Below are 16,121 nucleotides of genomic sequence, written 5' to 3' on the forward strand. Positions count from 1 at the left end.
GAGGGAAGGGGGAAGAAGGGGGGGGGGGGGGGGGGGGGGGGGGGAGAAAAAAGGAGTATTGATCTAATCAAAACCAGATCCTCCCAACATCAAAGACAAAAAGTAAACAGGCTTTTCAACTCTTCACAGGCAAAAAAAAAAGAGGAAGGGAGAAGAGGCGCAAGGCAGGGCAGAGCGAGCGCGGCTCCATCGCCAGCCCGATCGCCACTATCGGATCCGCTCCGCTGAACTCCCGGAGCACTTTGAGCGGGGCCGGGGCGGAGGTGCGGGGGTGCTCAGCGCAGCCCCCCCGTCCAGCAGCATAGCCCGGCCCTGCCGCGGCATCTGGTTTCCATTCCGCACCCCAAACCCGCGCTCCCTTTGCCCTCCTCCTGCGCGCATGTTGCGCGCCCGAGCAGTACCGCGCTGCTTGCCCCCCCCCCCCCCCCCCGCAACGGGAGGGCTTTGGGGGCGCTTCTATGCGGAGACAGATGCTGGAACCCGGACCCCCCCCTCCCCAAAACCTCACCGGGGGTGAGGCGCGGGGTCCGTACCTGCGCGCTGCGGGGCATCCCGCGGCCGGAGCCATCACACCCGGCCCCATAGGAGGGAAATACAGGGAGAGAGGCCGGGAGGGGGGGCGGCCCCCAGCGCAACCGGGCGGCAAAGCACTAATAATGATCAAAAAGACCTGCTCCAGAAATGGCGACGGGCGGGGAGGAGGGAGGTCGGGGCCGCAGCCTGGGGGGGGGGGGGGAAGGAGGGAGGGAAGGAGGGAAAAAGTCCGGAGCGACTTGGATCCTGCGAGCCCTGTGCAACAGCCTCGCCCGCGGAGGCTCCGCAGAGCGCGCAACACCCCCAAAAATCGCTATAATTAACGAAAACCCCCGTGTTTTACAGCAAAACACCGCCCCCCCCCCCCCATCACCACTCACCGCGGAGCCGGAGCTCGCTGCGCGCCCGCGGCCCCGCCGCTCTCCGCCGGCAGCAGCAGCGCGCAGGCTGGCCCCGCTCCCCCCGCGCCCCTCGCTGTCCTTCCTCCTCCTCCTCCTCCTCTCCTCCCCGGCGGTGCAACCGCATCGGAGAGCATCGGGAAGAGGGGGGGGCGATGGGGGGAGCGGCGAGGGAAGGAGCCCACTGCGATCCGCGCCTCCCGCCCCTGCCTATTTATTTTATTTATTTTAAATACAAAAGCTATGGTCCCTCCCCCCCCCCCCCCCTTCCTCCTCCTCCTCCCTCCCTCCACCCTCCTCCTCCCTCCGCCCGCCCCCCCCGGGCTCTCCCCGCATCAAAGCGGAGGCCGGCGGAGCGGTCCTGTAAGGGCGGTAGCGCTGCTCCGCGCCGCTCGCACGCACACAAAAAGAGTTAAAACAGACCCGAAAAAATAAAGATAAGAAAGAAATGAAGAAGGAGAGGCGCGAGGTGGAACAAACCCCCCCAACACACCGCCTCGCCCGGGGATGCCGCCCCGGCTATCCTCAGTGCGAGGTGTGCACGGGGGGAAGCGCTACCGCGGGAGGTGAAGGGCGGAGGGTCATTATTCGTGAGGAAAACAACTATATTTTCCAGCCTTTGGTTTATTTTTTGGGGCGTTTTGCCCCCTTTTCTCGCCATCCCGGAGCGGTTACGGAGTTGCCAGGACCTTATCAAAGGGAAGCGATCGGCAGCCGCCGCTCCGCCGCCCCCCCCACGCCTTAAAGGGACAGGCGCACCCTTCCGCGCCGATCCGCGCCCTTCCGCGCACCGCGGCCGCACCGCGCTGCCTCGGCCCCCGGCCAACCTTGGGGCTGCGGGGACGGAGGACAGGGCCAGGCGTGAAAACTTAGCGAAAAGTTCTGATCGGAGAGAGCAAACGGGGCGGGTCCGCGGTTATCATTAATTCTTAATGAATAACCCAAAGCATGGTTTTTGCGCTAATTGAACAATACGTGATTGCCATAGAACCGGCACATCTCCATCTGCAGTTGTGCTCACATCTCCCCTCCATCTGTTTAATATTTAACAGACACGGAATGGAGGGGTTTTAACTTCGCACAAAAGGTTTTAATTAGGGGTTGGCCCCCAAACCTGTCCTCCAGATCCAAGGAGGCTCCTGCCCTCCTCCCCATCCTGCTCCGAGGCTGGACACAAGGCTCAGAGGTTCCCTGCTGGTTGGTGGAGCCCACTGTGGCCCCGGCAATGCCCTGCTCCGCCTCCCCAGTGCCCATCCCAGACCTGCAGCTCCATTCCCTTCTTCCCAGAGCCCAGCCTCATGTGCAGGGTTGCAGGGCAGGATGCAGGGTAATGCTACAGCAGGGATAAGGGTGAGCTTTCCAAACCCTGCTTATTCTTACCATGATTACCATTATTAATGTCCAGCCTGCTGTAGAGGCCCCAAATGGATTTTTTCTCATATATCCCTGAGTAAAGACTTTGGGATCAAGCCCCACTCTTGAAAGCACTTCGATATGAAAGCAGAAGACCCCATGTGCCAATCCCTGCTCCTCAAGCCCCTGGGCAGGGACCACTGTGGGCAGCACCACCACACCTAAGGAAACCCATGTCTCCCTGCACCCAGGCCTGCAGCTGGGCTCAGCACCCCATGATCCCCCTTTTCCTAGGAAAAATCCCTATTCCCCATGCACACGCCCTGCGGGGGCACACACACTACCCTGTCCCCCCAGCACCGAGTCAGAGCTGCCCATGCCAGCCCCAAAACACCTCCAGACCCAAGAAATGGAGCTGAGACAGAGCCTGCTCCCACCACTGCACTTCATCCCCATCAGCTCCCTCCTTCCTGGCACCCTCCTGTGTCTCCACAATGAGGGGGGACCCCACTGTAAAGCCTAAAGGGACCCCTGCAACCAGTACATCAGGGGAACCCCAATTAGGGTCCCAGGGGCTTAACCTGATCCTGAACAGGAGCACTAAAACCACAGCGACAGCCATAAACCCATCCTTTTCTCTTCCTACCCAAGCCATTGGAAAAGCAACTGGTTTGCAACATCACTAAACACAGTGCTCAGCTTTGCCCTGCGATGAAGAGCTCCCCACTTCTTCCTCTCCTCCAGGCCCTGCTCAAACCACTGCCTCCACCAAGATGACAGCAAAACACCGCATGTCGCAGTGGCCCTGGCTGTGGCAGCCTTTGAAGCTGCGATTTCATCAGCTCCGGGATGGATGAATCCATCCGAGCACCATGCACAGCAGTGAGAAGGCAGCCACACATATTACTGGGTGCCAGGGCTGGACAGCCTGGGCTAATCATACGAAATAACGTGGGTCAATCTGTTGTTGCTGCCCAATTACACATTTTTCAGGCCTGGGAATGGCTACCATTGGGCATGGAGAGCAAACGTGCTGCCAACCCCACAAGCAGAGCAGTAAAAGCCATTTTGAAGCACAACAAGCAGTTAGGTACTATTAGCATTACTAATATATTTGCTGATGATGATGCCAAGCATCGACATGCCACTATGCCAGAGCCATATGAAATGATCCTTCCCTGGGAAAATGCATGGCCAGGGTTCCCTGGACCCTTTGTGATGGTGACAGTGAGAACACCTCCAGCCACCAGAAGCTGGTGGATCACCTCCTGCCTCTTACATCTTGAAGGTGCTTTGAAACAATAACGGCATAGAAAGTTGAGTCCCATTCACTACTACAGCACGGAAAGCGAAGCCATTATAATGGAAGCTGAAAACCTTGGACTTCTCCACTTTGGAAGTAAATCTCATTAAGTGTCATTCATTCTATTTCATAAAAATGTCATTTAACCAACTAGTTTTCTCCAAGTTGTGCAATAAATAACACTGCCCTGCACTGATGCCCTGGGAATGCACCATGCAAGAAGTACTTGTATTAAATACATGCATTAAGTCTCATCCCAGTACTTAATTTACTGCATTATTTGGGATCAGACGTGCAGAGGAGCAGCCCTCCCACAGACCTGTCTAATGCACCATCCTCTTCATGGCCACCACCAGAAAGGGATAATTTGGGAATGAAATGAGAGGAGGGCAAGCCCCTGGGGACATAGCTTTGTGTGGAAGTGCCCATGGAGCAGCTTGTCCTCCCAAAGCTACAGTAGCCCTGTTCATCTTCTGTGTGTCCAGTCAGGGAGTCTATTTTCTCTTCCTGCCAACAGGGAAGAGTCACGTAGTGCCTGAGATTTGAAAGCATTCCGATGAAGTAGGCAGGCGGTGGCAGGGACAAGAAGGTCTTCCAGAGCTTTCTTCATCTTTATCAGTTTCTGGAAGTCCTTGTTCGTAGATCTACAGGGAATCTCTGTGTTCAGGTAGCGGCTGCAGTCATCAAGAAAGCAGAGGATCTTTGAATTTCCTTCTGATTTTCCAGTCTAAACTTGAATCTGAATTCCCAGGCTGAACAGAAGGAAAATTAACTATTTATGTTTTGTTTCCTGGCCCTTCTGCATTTTAGATGAAAATACCAGTAAATGGGTGAGAAAATGACTGCAAAAAGCTGTACAAAGTGCTGTCACCCAGCTGTGTGGCCTCACCATGCCACTGCAAAGGCCAAGAGCATCTCCTTGCTGCTGCTGCTCTGCATCACGTTCACAGGCAGCACAAAGAAGCCTGAAGTCAGACTGTGGCATCAAAAAGGAATAATTTTAGATGAAAAGAGTCAGTTTGCAGTGAAGGTGCACAATAAAAGAAATGGGTTTTGCTGTTGGTTTTTAGAGCAGATAGTAAAAAAATAGGAAAGAAAAATCCATGGAAGCTATTAAGGAGTCAAGTGCCAGGCCAAGAGCATCGCTCTCGGTGACAGATGTGCCAGTGCACACTCACTGGGCTCATAATGCAACACCCCATCTCATCCTAACTGTACACAACAGACCTGGCTCCATCACTGCCTCCTCTGCCCACAGGGCAGGTATTTTGCTGGTGTCTTGTACCAAAAGAGATGTCTCCAGGTTGTTGCTGTCTTGCAGAAAACTGGGTCAAACACCAGTTAAGGCTCTAAGGACCACACCAGGGCTGTTCTGTTCACCCCTATATGTGGCCCTGAGGAGATGACAGCGGCACGAGGAGCACAATCAGATCTAACAGCCTCAGCAAATAACAGTCATGCCTCAACAGCAGCTTGTGCTGTTCATGAACTACAAGTCCTATACCAGAGATCAAAGCTGGTGTCCTTCACTATGCACAGGGAGACAAAGACCAGGGAAGCACCTTCATGATGAACAATACCACAGTGGTGATGAAGCCAAGAGATGCCACCAAACCCTGGGCAGCCCCTGCTCAGGCCAGAGTCTGCTGCTGCTGCCTGACACTGATTTTAGTGATGCACCTCAAAATCTACCATAAAACACAAGGACATGGATGGAAAATATGAAGGAAAGATGAAACGAGCATGCTGAGCTCCCTCCTCTCTATGCACACCTCTCACCAGCCCCCAGACCTCTCCAGCCTCCCCCTGCTCCATCCTTTTGCTTCCCTTTCCCTGGCCAAGCAAGAGGAGGGTGAGCAGCGCTCTTTTCTCTTCCCACCTTGAAATGCAAAGCCGTGGTGGGCTGAGGTCTCAGGGCCTAGATCATTATCTGGCCAGAAGATTCCTCAGGGATAGGCACATCCCGAGGAGGACCCACTCAGCAGTAGGACCCGAACCCCAAAGCAGTGTTAGCCGGGGGGTGCTCTCCCCTGCTCTGTCACACACAGCGAGCGGCGGTGCTCACACTGGTGGTCATGTTGATAACAAGATCAAAGGCTGGCAAGGATTTCAACAGGAGTGCTGGGAACAGTCGTGATCAAAATAAGAGGAAGGCCCTTGTATACAGAAGACATGAGAGGTTTGCAACCCACATGTGAACCTTTGAAGTTTGCTGCTTCTTCTTCTTAATATAAACTAGTTTAACATCATTAGTTTAAGAGCTACAAACCCGATCGGCTGTGTAACCTCTCTGTATACAAGCACGGAGTATTATCCACATGCAGACATGCTTTTGCAGCGGAGAGGAAGAAGAAAAAGCACTGCCAGAGATACTCAAAAATAAGAACCAGAAAACACACAATTAGTTTTATGGGATTTGAAGTTCATTTCATAAACCGACATACTTTTGTTCCCCAGTATTGCCAGATAAGTCCAATCCATTTTCTCTTCCTCTAATCCTTTTAACATTTCCATTCCCCCCTACAGACTTTTTTGCCTTGATGTTTTGTTCAGTGCACTCCCTGCTATCTGCACACGCTTGGCCAGATTTTTGAGACTTAAAAGGGGCACCGTATCAGCATTAACTGTTCGATGAGGGCTGATAAAACTCACATGAGCACTTTGCTATCTGTTAACATTTCTGAACGGCTTCCTTCACCTGCACCCAACAGGGACTGAAAAGAGGGTTGGGGCAAAAGAAGCAGATGAGGGTATTTATGACCAACTTCCTATGGCTTATTTCTTCCACAACCCCTTCCTCATGATGCATGAAGGAGACATTGCCCTGTCTGCTGGCTTCTTGTTTAAGCAACCAGTAAGAAACCAAGTCTACAAGACACTGGGATGGGAGTAAGGGGCGCATGCACGACAGCCAGAATATGCAGCTATGCTGTATACTCTCTAGTCCTAGCAGCTGAGCTCTTCACTGGCAACACAGAGCCCAGATTGCACCCTTGAAAGTAACACTTAAGTGCTACTGATTTTTTTTTAGTCAAATATGGATTTTTTTGGATGGAAAATTGAACACTGCTGTGGCTGCGGGGGACACATGCATGATGCTATGGCAGAGGCACCGAGCGTGGTCCTCTTGTCAGGACCAAGTGATAACTCCTAAGAGAGTCCCATTCAGGTTCACACTCCTCCTTGCTCCATCTCTGCTCACTGCTTCTGCTAGGGATAATATTGATTCTGGGCTTGCTTTGTGCACAGTATACACGTGCCAAGGAGAATCTGACTCTTAAGTGGTTTAATGCCCAGTTTTCATTGGGGTTCTCATCCACTAATCCCATGAGTGCTTATAAAGTGACTATTAGACACTCCACCATGCAAGAAGTCAAACTTGACGCAACTGCTTGTAGGTGTCCATCACTCTGAGAAGGCCAACCCCCCCTGCTCCTTGCAGAGGTTATGGCAGTTCACTAAAATCATCAACAGATAACATGTCTCTGGCAGCTTGGATCTTTATCTGCTGAATGGGTTCAGATTTAAGGACTTCCTTTTAACTTTGAGATGCTTCAGATCCATCTACACGTGCACTCATCCTGCCTACCCTGCGCTCCCCCTTCACCCTTGCCCAGAGGGTGCTTAGCAGCAAGAACCTGGCACGTGAGGTTCAGCAGGAGGACGCAGGGGCGGTGATGGGAGCATCAGTGCGAGCAAGGCCAGATTCCATCCTGCTTTTTCATGGAAACGGGAACTTTTTTTCCATGCCTGCTCAGGGAAGTCCTTTTTGTGCGTGCACAGAGCAGGCAGGGTGTGCTGGCTCCACTGCTGCAGAGGCTGGACGCTCCTGGAAGAGAACACGGCCAGCTTGGTAACGAGTTGGGCCTGATGGTATCTTGGCACAAGAGCGGAGGAAGTGAAATATATGATGTGTTACTAGCCTGAACTGATGTGATTTGACTCTGCAATATAATCCTTTTTGTTTTCTGGCTGGCTTCTATAGCTGTGTAAAAATGGTTACTTAAAAACCCAACTAAGTATGAAGTGTACTCACTGCAAATCTCAGCGAGGAAAGGAAACCCAAATGTTTTGAGTTTAACTATTAAACATAGTTTCCAGCTAGTGTGCTCAGAATTTGAAATTAAACAAATGAAAGAAACATGTTTCAATGGCTTTATGTAGGCAATAATGTCATTAACAGGAAATAAAGAAATTGGGCTTTGCAGCTGCAAGCATGGAATTTAACCCTTCCTATGCAGCAGGGTGCTTGCTCGGCTGGCACAGTGCATCTGACCCCTGCCTGCTACTGGGCATCCCACACATAGAGCAGGACCCTGAGTATCCCAATCCGCACAGCTCTGCAAGGATGATGATAATGGAAAAAGCAGGAGGAGAGACAACACTTACGAGTGAACAGGCTTTCCTGACTAGTGGAAAACTTTTGGATCTCAAAGTCAAATAAAACTTTTCACATCCAGAGGATAAAAAAACCCCAAACCCTTTATGCACAGTTATTTTTAGGTGCACTGTCAACAGCTGAGTACCCTTAAATTATACCTGTTTTGGTTTGTTTCTGCCTGTCCATTCAATTCTCAGTATCAAGGGGAATGGTGAAGGGTATGAGGCTCCAGCCTTTGTGGTGCTGTCAGAAACAGGATGATGCCTCCACTCTGCCTCTCATAAACTGGGCCAGTACTGAGAATGTAAAAGAAATTATATATATATCTATATATGTTTATGTATTTAAGGATACCTGTATTTGCAGGTGTGAAATACAGCCTGGAGAAAGGAGACTTTGCATGGAGAAAGCCTCATCCCCACATTGCTCACTGAGTCCTCAGATGAAGGCCTCCTCCCTCTCTTCCCAACGTGGCTCCAATAAGCTGCCTTTTTTCCTCCTCTGCACACTGAGAGCATTCCTATCATCTTAGTCATGCATGAAGGGTTTCGCTTGGAAATGGCATTATGGAATAGGGCTTCTATCAGTGGAACTGACTATGATCCCTGTTCCCATACCTTGTTGGTTAAATTAAATGAGAACATGGCCACAACCCACGTCTCCCACTGTAGTGAGCCAGGAATGATAGTCATCTCCCAGGAAAACAGGGCATCTGCTGCTCCACACTCCCACCAGGCAGGGAGGATGCTTAGCGAGATGCCCATCACCAGGATAGCAAGCATGGGCAGCAGCAGACACAAAGTGGCACCAGAAGCAGCAGTTTCTGAGCACATTTTGTGCAGATCCAGATCTGCAGGTCAGGGCTTGCCTTGGGCATTTGGAACAGATGTTTTAGTGCTGGGTCCCATTTACCCGCCCTGTCTGTGCAACTGATAATAGACTCATTAAAAGCACAACAGAAGTGCTGAAATAACTGCTCATTATTCTAGCCATAACTTTAGACAATAACATAAATTCCATTGATATAACCAACATACCATTGTCCTTTCATTACACAGCCACATACCTAGCATGCAAACGGAGAGAACAGCTTATACTAAATTGATTTCAGTCCATAGAGAATGTAATATCAGTGCAGGCTAAAACTGAAGTTAACACAGTTAAAAGTATGCAGTTTCCACAAGCTTATACTCACTGACATCTGCTCTTGAAGAGAACACAGATAATGAGACTCTTATGTGATACACCTGACACCAACACTGGAAATGCTGATCTGCCATGCGTGGCTGCAAGGCAAATGACAAAAACCTGTGGGCCAGATACCTGGGGTTAATCAACACTGAGCCCTTGCCTTCAACAGTTGTAATAAAGCCACCGTGCTTCAGGGCCTCTGATGGTTTGGCTTTGCATTCCCAAGCCAGAGAGTTTGGAGCAAGGGAGAACAACTGGAACAACCCCACTCAGCAGCTGAGAGACTTTTTAATACCCTGGACTCAAACTCAGCCCTTTGTCCTGGAGTGCACTGAAAAATAACCTGCCCCACGCTTCTTTCTGCTATTACGCAGGAGGAAAGGATGTCACCGATATAAACCTGCTGCATACCACCATAAACCAGTAAGAAATAAACCCCAATGAGTGATTTTTTTCTTCCTTTTATGATTTTACAGAGGCTGAAGCAGCTGGAGATGTTTTCCCTGACTATTTGGAGGCCCATGGAGCCTTGATACCAGCCTCAAGTGGCAGCAACCCCTCTGCAGAGGGGCACTGGGATGTGTGTTTTGGTAGCAGGGACAGCCTGTTTCCTTGGGCCACCCCTTCATTGTGAATGCTTCATGAATTAGCTCAAGGAACTCACCCAGTTAAAAATAACCCTCCCCTGCACAAAAAATAGACAAAGAAAGAGGCTATTTATACCCTGGGTCAATTCCTGGGGCTGATTCACCGTGCAGCCCCAGGAAGGGTTGCACTGGGGCAAGCCATAAGGAGCCCCATGGCAAACCCATTGGGGTGACCATGGGCACAGCCCGCTGACACAAGGGGATGACACCCACTGACCTGTGAAACAGCTCGACAGCTACAGGTGACTGTTCTCTTACAACTGCCAGGGGTTGGAGATGGGAGGGCTCTGGGTGTTCCTATAATCCTGATTTCAGTCCATGCGTGTTCAGGGTCTAAATGTATTTTTCATGTTGACCTCACATGGCGCCGCTCCCGGATGAGTCAGGGCTGCTCCTTTAGGTGCTGCTCCCACATTCTTGGGTCTAAATACCTCATGCACAGAGAGCAAAAGGGCCAGCTCCAAACACCCCAAAAGAAACAGATGATTAGCCAAATAGCTTCATAAAACTCAGGGGGAATTATCCATGCTCATCCGCTTCTGCAGACAAGTTTAAATATGGATAAAGATACTTGGAATAATATAGATACATTATTTTTTTTTCCCCATGTTGTTTTCTGTTTTGACATCTTTGGGATCATTCAAAGGGAGGTTCAAGCTTTGATCTTCTCTATTGGCAATATTTTTTTCATCTAGGTTTTTATAGTTTGAGAAGAGATGTTACATGCCTGCAACAGAGACTATCAATATGATGTGGGTCTGAACAAAAAACCTGGTGTCAGGTTCTCCATTTGGAGTGTTACCTCAAGCTTTGAAGTTTGTAATGATTCAAAAGCATCTAGAGCTGCTACAAATGTTAATAAAATTAAAGCCATCTGAAAGTGAGGCTTGCATGTGCCTTTGAAAGTAGGTCTGTGATCAGTTATTACCCTCAATTACCTTGTTGTCCACTCTTTTAGCTCGAGGTTAAACTCTTAACACTTTGCTTTGAAGTGGTTATCCTTTTATCTATGACCGGACTGAGGAATTTAAGGGCAATAATCAATGAGAGCTTCATAAGAATAAAGGGGAGACAAGGCAGGGAAAATAGGTGCGAATGTTCCCTTAACGGCTGGCTGGGGGTTTGGAGGGACAAGGAGCTCTGACACGAGCCTCAAAAACACCCCAACAAGCAAAAGGAAAATGATAAAAAACAAAGGAAAGAAAGAGGGGAAAAAGGGGGGAACAAAAGAAAGAAAAAGGAGCCCCAGCAATTTCCAAATCGCTGCTAAAAATAAAGCAAAAGCACTAATTCAGGGTGGGGCTGGGCGTGGGGAGAGCACCAAGAGGTGAAGCCCTCATCAAAGGCGCAGGACGAGTAATGAGGAGATACGATTAAAGTATTGGCTTAATCATGGCTTTGATGTCTGCCATGGCACCTCACCCTGCCGAGCCCAGCAGGGAGCCAGATGCAATGCCCCCCATCCCAAAGCAAGGGGTCCCTGTGCCAAGCGTTGGCACCAGATGTGCAATTTCCCCCCAGCCCACATAGGATGCATCAGCATTTGAACAACCTGCTCTAATGGAAGGTGTCCCTGCCCATGGCAGGGGGTTGGAACTGGATGAGCTTTAAGGTCCCTTCAGTCCAAACCAGTCTGTGGTTGTATGATCTCTGAAGGACCACACAGAAGGTCCCAAAACCCACCTCAACCATGGGACACTGGAGTCCCTGCTTGGAGGAAGGCAGGCCCAGAGAAAGGGGCTAAAGAATGACCTGTCTTGGTCTTACCCATTCCCTGTCAGCGAGGATGCTGGCGACATCCCTCATCACACCCTATGAGGACTCCAGCGTGTGTCCCAGTGCTACCGCCATGCAAAGCATCCAACCTCCCTCCACTTTCACTCTGTCAGGGGAAAAATTGCTGTAATACTGCTGGCCAATTTCTTTTTTATTATTATTTCTTTTCTAATCCGAGGTGCCTAAAGCGAGGTGTTGAAATGCATGTTGAGCACGCCGAGCTTGGCAGGGGATCAAGTCCAAACGGCCTGGGCTTTCTGAAGTCCTGAGCACAACCTCCACCACCGCCAAGCGAGAGCCGCGTGTGCTCAGCATCTCCGAAAATCACTGCGCGCCGCTTTGATGCGGTGCCAACGTTTGGATCTGCGTGTCTAATTTAAGGTGCTTGGGCTGGAAAATGTTGACAATTATTGTTACTCTAAAATTAAATCAGTGCTTAATTATCAAAATTGATGGTAACTCGGAGTGGCGTTTTCAAAAGAGCCTAAGGGAGTCAGAAGGAGGTTTTTCAAAGGCTCTTTAAAGTCTCAAGGCCACATCCACCTCCTTGTACCTGCAGTTTCTTACTGACTGCTCCTGCTTTGGCACTGTATAAGTGATGCTGAGGTCTCTTTACCAACAAGGTACAAGGTGGACCTGAAACCATGAGCGCAGACTAAAGTCTCCAGCCCTCCAAATGCACTTGGCTAATTCACAGTGAAAAATCAATTGGCTTTGGGTGCCTAATTCTCTTATAATCCTTTAGATAATCCCAGCTTTAGGCTTTCAGATACTGATAAAAAAAACCCAAAACACAATACAAGAAATTTGTGCAAATAGAATAGAAAACAAACATATAGTGCATATAACTTTCAGATACTCTGGACTTCATATGAAATAGGTTGAGGACAATAGCAATAAAATATTGCTCAAGAGAGAATAAAGGCACCGAGACCGTGAAGCCTGAGGCTGAGAACACTGTTTCGTAATTAAGGTAGCCTCCAGACAACGATTGTCATAGGCGGGCATTGCTCAAGGACCCAACCATTATTGCTTTCATTATAACTTTTCAGGAGAGGATCTGTTCCTGGCTTGGCTCCACCTTCACCTAAAGCTCCCACTGGCCCCAGTCACTAACAAGAAGACGTTGATTGAGAAACGCTAATGACAGGCTCTGCACGATGCAAAGGAGCACGCCCGCGGGAGCCTTGCTCTGCGAGGGGTGGTCATGGAGCGGGCTGGCACCATGGGACCACACCAGAAGGCCTGGTGAAAGAGGTGCCACCAGCCAGGGACATCAAATGCCATGTTGGGGATAAGGAAACCTCCAAAAGCAGTGCAGCGAGATGTGGGATGCTGAGGCTTGCAGAGACAGGAAGGGAACGGCTGGATGCTGAGGCACCCAGGAGGATGCTTGTGCTGCTGCAGCCTGGACTAGATGGTTATTTGCTAGTTAAGTGGGATCCTGCTGGTCTTTGTGCATCAAATCAGTTGAAAAAGGATGGCAGGAAGAGATTTCTAAAGAAAATTATGCTGACTTAAAGAGAAAAATAAAATAATCCTGATAAACTCTATACTGCAACCAAAGAGCAGCTTTTTAACTACAATACAAATGGGAGCTGTGGTTTGTCTGACACTCTGTGCTGTTGCATAGACTTAGATGCATTTCCCACAAAAGGCTGGGCTTTGTGCTCGGACGAGGAGTACGTGGGGGAGCAGAGGAGCACGTGAGTGGCTGGGAAATGGCAGCACAAGGCATCCCTATGGATGGCAACCACTATGAATCACTGCTGCATTTCTGATTTGCATTCTGGGTTTTGGCTAAAATTGGTCAGAATTTCAGCTTTTCATGGAGGGGAAAAAAAACCCATGAATTAGAAACTCCTCTGTTTGTAGAAAACCAGATTTCCCACCAAAATCCAGATTTGACTGAAAAAAGTCAATTGGTTGGAATCACACCATCTGGTCCTCAGTGAATTCGATTGGAATCACAGGATTAACTCCCAGCACCTGATGCTACATTGGGCATGACCATGCCTGTCTATGCTTAACTGCTGACCTATCTTCATCATCCAGTAATTAATATGCTGAGGCAAAGTCATGTTCCAACACAGCCTAATTTTCTAATGAAGAAAAGTGCCAAGAAGGCTAGAAACAAATGGGAACACCCCGAGATGGCTCCTCATACACCGAGCCACTGTGGGCCATTGCTCCTCCACCTCCAGCGCCCCACATGCACAAACCCAGGGGGACCAAAGGGAACCTTGTCCTGGCTGATTCCTGCCAAAGCAGAAATCCCAAAGGGTGGCTGAGCCACTCGCTCCTGCTCCAACTGCTCTGATGTTTGGCCAATTATCAGCACCTGGATACGCAGGCAAAGGGAGGTAATGAAGGAAGAAAGGAACACTTTCAAGTTCTTGTTGTGCTCCTGTAGTAACACTGTTAGTCAGCCTGCCCGGAGACGGTCAGGGCACAGCCTGCCTCTTGGGAGCATTCTTTGCTGCTGGAGATGCCAGTGGCTGTGTTGTAGGGAGCACGGGCTCATGCCATGGAAGGCTGAGCCCCATCCCATAGGATAGGGCTGGCTGCAGTGATGTACCCTCTTGCACTATGACTACTAGTTAATTCCCCCCCCCCCCCCCCCAAGCTCATTATATCAAGGAACTGAGTCAAATACCACACAGAAGATCACAGCCAAGGGGGGCTGTGATTGACCTGGGCAAAAGCTGCACCGGTGCCTGCACCCCAAGAACTGCTTTGAGGGACAAGTCCTATCTCAGGTCCTGCCCCTGACCCAGGCAGACCTTGCAGGGAGAGGACCAGCTTCCTTAATCCTTGACAAAGGGACAAAACAGTGCCACCAACAGTGCCACCAGGTATCCCGAGGAGCCTCAGGACCTCCCTTTTTGTCCATGAGAGAAGACAGATAACAAGAGAGAGCAACTCCCTTCCCCATGATTTATTCTTTCCTCTAGTGTCACAAAAGGCCCCCTCAGCCACCACACCATGTATGTACTGGGGCAGACTGGTCCTATTGCAACTTCTCCTCACTCTGATGCGTGACCCACTGTGAAAAACAAATCTCCATCTGTATGGAATATTAGGCAAAAGCTCTTCCCTGTAAGGGTGCTGAGGCGCTGGCACAGGGTGCCCAGAGAAGCTGTGGCTGCCCCATCCCTGGCAGTGTTCAAGGCCAGGTTGGACACAGGGGCTTGGAGCAAGCTGCTCTAGTGGAAGGTGTCCCTGCCCATGGCAGGGGTTGGAGCTGGAGGAGCTTTAAGGTCCCTTTAACCCAAACCATTCCATGAATCTATCTCAGGTGTCCCTTGCCTTTAAAAGAGCAGGGGGTGACCTCAGGCTCCTGCCAAACACCCTCCTCTCCAGAGGGGAGCTGGGGCTGAGTAAAACCTCACTGGGTCCCCCTTCACGTGGCAGAGGGGAGGAGAGGTGCAGCCGCCCTTCGCGAGGCCGCGGTGAGGTTTTGTGACTCCAAAGAGTTGGCAAATCCCCGGATAAAAGGGAAAATATGTTCATAATAAATAACACTGAAGTAACACATTGCGAAATATTTACTCCCTCGGAAAGGCGGCTGTTTGCTTTCAGTGGAGCTGCTATCTGATCCTCTGCCAAACAGCACTGAGCGCCTGTAAAAGATACTTCTCTGTGGTTGGCGAGGGAAAACCAGGTGCCCAAAAGTGCAATGACTGCGTGTGCAGGGGGAGATGTGCAGAGTCTTGGGGGTCTGTCCTGGGTTTAAACCATGACAGGGTCCTGCAAGCCACCCTTAAAGCTTCTGCAGAGCAGACACCACGAGCTGAAACTCTAGTTTTAATACAACTAATGATATGTCAATGTAGAAACTTGGGAAGGAGAAGAGAAGGGGGGGGAAAGAAAGAGGCGTTGATAAAATACTTGTTAGAAAGAAAATTGGATTAGTGGTGCCATTCTGGCCATGAAGTTCTTTGAGCTAGAGAAAAAGAAAATAATAATCTTGTTCCTTTCCCCCCCTCCTCTCCCCGCAGCCCACAGAAGGCCTCACAGCCAAAACATCAGCCCTTCTAATCTTATTTTCTTTCTTCTAGCATGTATTTTATTAACCCCTTTTCTCATTTAGCTGCTATGAATAGCTCAGTGGGTAACATCCTTCTTAGAAAGTGAAAACCTCCTTGGAGATGCGGTGCAAGAAGAGAAATGCAGACAAACTTCCAGCTCCCGCGCTCGGAAGAAAAGCCCCCCCTGTAATCCTGTCTGGTGAATCCCGACATTGTACCTCAAGGTAGCTGCCAGTTCCAGGTCCCCTCTTTGGAGGAGGGAATTCATCTGCTAGGAGATTGTTCCTGGCTCTGTAACTCCATGGACATGGAGCAGAGATTAGAAAACAAACAAACACCCTTCCTTCTCTTTGGGAAAGTACATGCATGTATATATATAGCAAATATAGCCCTGCAAGATGAAGCTGGGCACTCTGAATCACCTTTCTTTTAGAGCTATTGGTCACATCCAATGAAATCCCCAGTGTGGGCTAGAGTGTTCGAAGTGATACCCGATTTGTCCTCCTA

General features: G+C 49.9%; 1 protein-coding gene across 1 annotated transcript in view; it reads right to left on the reverse strand.

Moving 5' to 3' along the window:
* Nucleotides 1-16,121, reverse strand: part of CEP112 (centrosomal protein 112) — a 185,042-nt gene that overhangs the window by 94 nt on the left and 168,827 nt on the right. The gene's annotated exons all lie outside the window — the stretch shown is intronic.

This window comes from Pezoporus occidentalis, unplaced genomic scaffold (assembly GCF_034315485.1).
Source record: "Pezoporus occidentalis ecotype Australia unplaced genomic scaffold, CSIRO_AGI_Poc_V1 ctg160, whole genome shotgun sequence".
Lineage (NCBI taxonomy): Eukaryota > Metazoa > Chordata > Aves > Psittaciformes > Psittacidae > Pezoporus > Pezoporus occidentalis.